Source organism: Zingiber officinale, chromosome 6A (genome assembly GCF_018446385.1).
Source record: "Zingiber officinale cultivar Zhangliang chromosome 6A, Zo_v1.1, whole genome shotgun sequence".
Lineage (NCBI taxonomy): Eukaryota > Viridiplantae > Streptophyta > Magnoliopsida > Zingiberales > Zingiberaceae > Zingiber > Zingiber officinale.
In genome coordinates, this window is record NC_055997.1 from 132023298 (window position 1) to 132029297 (window position 6000).

The window sequence follows — 6000 nt, forward strand, 5'->3', positions numbered from 1 at the left end:
TTTTCAAATAATTTTTAAAAGAATTTTAAAAGATTTTGAACTGATTTTTCAAATAATTTTTAAAAGAATTTTAAAAGATTTTGAAATGATTTTGAAAAGATTTTTCAAATAATTTTGAAATGAAGTTTTAAAAGATTTTGAACTGATTTTGAAAAGATTTTTCAAATAATTTTTAAACGAATTTTGAATAACTATCAGTTTGAATTTTTAAAATTCTTTAGTCATCTCACCCATCTAAATTTTTAATCAGGGAATCCTATAATTGTTGCGAGATGAATTATGGTTGAATTTAAGGGTCTGGTTTAACTTTGTGTTAGATTCAGGTTTAGCTTTGGGTTCAACAAGTAAGCATTCTTTGGATAAACTTCTGGGCTATGGTGAGTCACAAGGAACTCATTAAAGTAACCATGCCTTCGAGGTTTTCCATATAGTCCTACCCATTGAACTTAATACTAAACCTTGGTCTTAACTAGTTAGGATCCATTTAGGGGTAGCTTCGGTCAGTTCCACTTGGTCAAATGCACCAGGTCGAAGCCATATCTTCCTAGACATGCGATGCCCAAGCTTCCCTAACTTACTATCATCCAAAAACTTCACCAGTACTGTGTTTCAAGTTAAATCTAACCCTTTTAATCTATCCTTACTTACCCTGTCGGGTAATCTACTCTTGTTTACTCATTTCGGGTAGATTAAGTTTGGTTACCCAATCGGGTAAATAGATTTCGGAGTTGCCAGCTATTCTGGACCCTCCTTGAATTTTTGAATTAATTTCGAATTTTGAATTTTGAATTTTAATAATTGATTTCGGATTTGAATTTTGATAATTAATTTCAAGTTTGAATTTTGAATTTTAATAATTAATTTTGAGTTTGAATTTTGAATAATTAATTTTAAATTTAGAATTTTAAATTTTAATAATTAATTTCGAATTTAGAATTTTGAATTTTAATAATTAATTTCGAATTTAGAGTTTTAAATTTAATTTAATTTCAAATTTTTAATTTAATTTTGAATTTAATTTAATTTCGTTTAATTTTAATGGTTTTTCTGTTAACTCCCCCTGGATCATAGCCTCGATATGGCCTATCGAGGTAGTATATTTGATCCTTCGGGATCCAATATTGATCAGGTCCAACTTGATTAATCAATTTGGACTTGGGGACCCATGCTTGGACCATTTTTCTATTTGGTTTGTTTATTAAGGATAGGTAAGATTTATATTTCTTTTTATATCCTAGTCCAGTTCGATTGTAGATTGCCCTTTGTGTTCCAAGAATCAAGTCAAGATTCTTGGATCCCAAGGAAAATCGTTCTAGGGTAGTTTTCAAATCCTTTACCTGACTTTTCAGATTGGAATTCTCTTCCTCAAGTTTTTGAACTTGAGTTGAGGTTCCAGTCTGAACTTGATCAGTTAAGGATTCGTTGTTTGACGTTTCTTTAAGGAGTGTTACCACTTTTAAAAGCGTTTTGATTCGAATCTTGGACTTAGCTACTTTATGCATTAAATAATTAATTAAGCTATATAAACGATTTTTACTTACAGAGAGGTTCGGTCCTTCGGAAACGGATGCGGATTCGTGGCTTCTCTCGGACTCGGTTTCCGATTCGTCCTCACTTCCGGATCCGTTGGTGTAGTCCCGTGCTGTCAAGGCGAGAAAGTTCGTCTGTTCTAGTTCTTCATCGTCGGATTCCTCGGAAGAAGACTCGTCCCATGTTGCCTTCAATGCTTTCTTTCTTTTGGGTTTCTTTGGATCCTTCTGGTTCGGGCAATTTGCCTTGATGTGACCCTTCTGATTGCATCCGTAGCAGGTCACTTCGAATTTAACCTTCGAGCTTGGTTGAGCTTCTTTAGACTGGATGACCTTTCTGAGATCCTTTATGTTGAAGCCCTTCTTTTTGCAGAGCTTCTTTACTAAGTTGACTATCTCGGTGGTAAGTTCATCGTCGTCTTCTGAATCTAGTTCTTCTTCTGACTCAGGTTCGGTTCTTCGCTTGATTTTTGACTCACGCGATCTCCCTGTTCCTGCAACCAAAGCCAACCCTTTCTCGGTCGGGCGTGCATTAGTCTGTTCATGAAGTTCGAGTTCTGCAAAAAGTTCATCTAGTTTAATGGTAGATAAGTCCTTGGAGACCTTGTAGGCATTTACCATGGATGCCCACAAGGTGTTCCTTGGAAAGGCGTTTAGAGAATACCTTATGATGTCCCGGTTGTCTACCTTCTGTCCAATTACATGAAGACCATTGAGCAGATCTTGAATCCGGGCATGGAGTTGGGCAGCTGTTTCACCTTCCTGCAATTTGATGTTAAATAATTTATTAAAAATTAGGTCTCTTTTACTTATTTTGGTGTCGGATGTCCCTTCGTGAAGTTCAATTAGTTTCTCCCACAATTCTTTGGCACTGTTGAAGGGGCCGACGCGGTTGGGTTCTTCTTTTGATAGGACACACTGGAGGGTGCAGGTTGCCTTGGCATTAGCTTCCACTTTCTTGATCAAAGATGCATCCCAGTCCTCGTACGGTAGTGGTTTGCCGGCGCTGTCAGATGGTAGTTCGAATCCGGTTTTGACAATCATCCAGACTTCAAAGTGAGTATGGAGATATGCCTCCATTCGACCTTTCCAGTACCCGAAGTCGTCTCCGGTGAATAGCGGAGGGCGGGCAGTACTGTAGCCTTCTTGAAGGGCCATTTCAGTTTTACCTAAAGCGAAAAACCACCAAAAAAAATGTCCCAGGACTTGGTCCTGGATTAGTAGTGCGGTAGGAAAAAAAATGGATCACCAACTTGGGTGGTGTTGCACCAATTCCGAGAAAAACCGATTCGAGGGAAAAAGAATTAGAATATAGCTATGAGGCTAAATTCTAATCGACTCCGAAAATAAAAAAAATACCACGAAAAAATATTTTGAATGGTGGTTGCACCGATTCAAAATGACCCCGCTCTGATACCAATTGATAGATCGAAAGCGCTAGAGGGGGGTGAATAGCGCTCGTGGCTATTTCGTTTTTCGAAATCGTAAAAGCTTGTTCAGAAATAACGCAGCGGAAAAGTAAATGAAATGGACATGAAGGATTTACTTTGTTCGGAGCCTGTGACGACTCCTACTCGAAGGCCCGCGATCCTTGATCGCTTCCGATGGGCAACAACTATAATTCGTAACAGCTATTACACACTAAGTACAATTTAAGCAGAAAAGAATATTGTACCGACAATAAAAAGAATAAAGCTGAGGCTCCGAATTGTCGTTGCAGCACTTCTGAGTCGAGACGTTAGCAGCTTGTCGCACGGAGAATGCTTAGAAGATTGTTGTCTTTGAAGCTGCACCTCAACCCTCCTTTTATATGAGGTTCCGGGCGCCTGGGACCTTTCCGGGCGCCTGGGACCTTTCCGGGCGCCTGGAGTGTGACGTGGCCAGCCAACTAGGTTGCTCCACGTGGTGAAGTCGCGCAGGGTATAAAAGTTGGTCCCGGGCGCCCGGACCTGTTCCGGGCGCCCGGACCTCCGGGCGCCCGGATCCATTCCAGGCGCCCGGACCTCCTTTTTCTAGGAGCCGCTTCTCCTGCAAAACAAGGTTAGTCCGAATAATTGCATACCCTGCAAGTCAATGTTAGAATCTGATAATTCATAAGTGAAAAAGAGCTGACACTCTTCGGACTGTCCGAGTCTGACTTCGGATTTCCAACCGGAAACCCTAGGTCGACCCGACGCCTACTGTTCCCTCTACGGGGAACGCGTCCTCACCTACTCCACTCAGGAGATTTACCTTATGCCAGTCCGGTCCTCCAGACCGACTGGACTTTTCGCCTAGGGTTATCACCCCCTAGGACCTAGGGTTACCGCCCCCTAGGGTTTTTCTCCATCTAGGGTTACTGCCCCCTAGGACCTAAGGTTACCGCCCCTTAGGGTTTTCCTCCACCTAGGGTTACCGCCCCCTAGGACCTAAGGTTATCGCCCCTTAGAGTTTTCCTCCACCTAGGGTTACCACCCCCTAGGACCTAAGGTTACCACCCCTTAGGGTTTTTCACCTGCCTAACCGCAGCTAGGACTTTCCTGAAACACTCATTCAAACATGTTAGATCACGCACTAACTTAACTTTGAATTGTTTGTCATTATCAAAACTAAGGTTCGATCGTCGGATGCTTCCTGCACCAACAGATAGTTGATCAAATTGCTGGAAAAAGAGAAGAAGGCTGCTGGCTGGAATAGAGGAAGGAGAAGAGGAAGACTTACGTGGTGGTTGGCTAGAAGAAAAGAGGAAGGAACGTGAGAATATGGGAGAAGAAAATTAGAAAGAAGAGAAAAACAATAACGGTTGAAGATTGGCGCACAGTGAAGATAAGCTCATATAAATAAAGAAAATAAAAAATAATTATTTGTCCATCTTCGATTACTATGTCAAATATGGTAAATCTTAATTAATTAAAATTAATTTAAAATTATTTTCCATAACTATTTTTGTTTGTTGTCATTAATCTTTCCTCAACATTCTATCCAAATTCCATTTGCTATCTTTTCATGATTCCCATCTTGTTGCGTTACATTTTTATTATTTTTATTGTTAAGCATTTGTTTTTTTTTTTTTTTGTTTTTGAGTTTCTTGTTATTGTTAGAGGTAACGTTCAACGAGTTGGAGAAGTCCGTCACGAGAGGAGGAAAATGAGCGCTTTCAGAGGATGAGATTGACTTCATCGATTCTTTGCCAGAGGGTGATTCCAGTCACAAGAGTGTTAGTGCGTCTTCGATGGCGAACAGGGACAGATCCAAGAATTAAAGATAGACTAGGCTGATCCTAAATTAGTTGAGTCTGTCGTAGAAGAGGTTTGAGTTCACTTCATACTAGTTCGTTACCAACTCATATTTTTTCTATATTTTATGGATTTTTAAATTTGTATTCAATGATTTTTTATTATTTATGAAATTGTTAAGTTAATTTACTGATAAGGTATCTAATTTATAGATGTTGAAAATTTGGAGGTCATGACGGAAGACCTAGCAATTGGCGTTGACGTTAGCGAGCGTGCCGCTGATGATGAGGTAGAGATAGTTGGTTCACAAAAACAAAGCTGAGGCTGTGCTCAAGTGTCTCATGTAGGACCTCAATCCACAGTTGCTTGTCTCTAACGTTGACGACGTAAGGGTACTTCGGTGTGAAGGATATGTTGATCCGATCGTGACAGCTCGATCGAGGGATGATGTTGACGACTATATCTCAAGGGGCAAGGGTCTAGCCATAGGGGGGTGGTTGTGGCGATGAGCAAAAAAAGACATGAGGATCAGTAAACGAGATGGAAGAAGAAAGAATATTTTTATCCACTTGATGTAACGAACCATTACACTTTTTATGATGGATGCCACTTAGTTACTGCGGTGACGATACTGTAGGGGAGGTCCTGCGGAAAAATAGCTCGACGCCAGAATGATAAAAAGCTTAACACCCCTTATTTGATTTGACTTTTTCCATATTTGGAAATATGAAATAGATAAAAATCCAAAGTGCAAAGGTCGTCTTATTTTAAATCCCAATTATGACATCTCTTCTCTATCACTTCACACCTCGGAGCGCACTGTTCTATTTCTTATAGATAGAGAGAACGTGCTTTTACATCTTCTTAACCCGAAATGGCTGAGGAAAGGTTCCTTTTTGAGGGTACTCCTAGGAACAGATCCAGTGGAGACGGGGTGAGGCCTGTAGCTCAGAGGATTAGAGCACGTGGCTACGAACCCAGTAATAATTGAGTTGCAAATAGGAATTCTCCACTATATGCGAGATGATACGGTCATTTGACCTCCGCCCAACTTTAACCATAGGCGTCTCCACAAGTCCGGCGTCTCCACAAGTCCTCTTCCTTGTCCCCTTTCTCCTCTTACTCGGTGGTTCGAATAGAATTAGGGATGGTTGAAACTTAATATAATAAATTGTATATTATTATAAATTATATATAAATAAAAAAAAATTATATTATATTATATTATATTATTGAAGAAAGTTGTGTTATGAAAT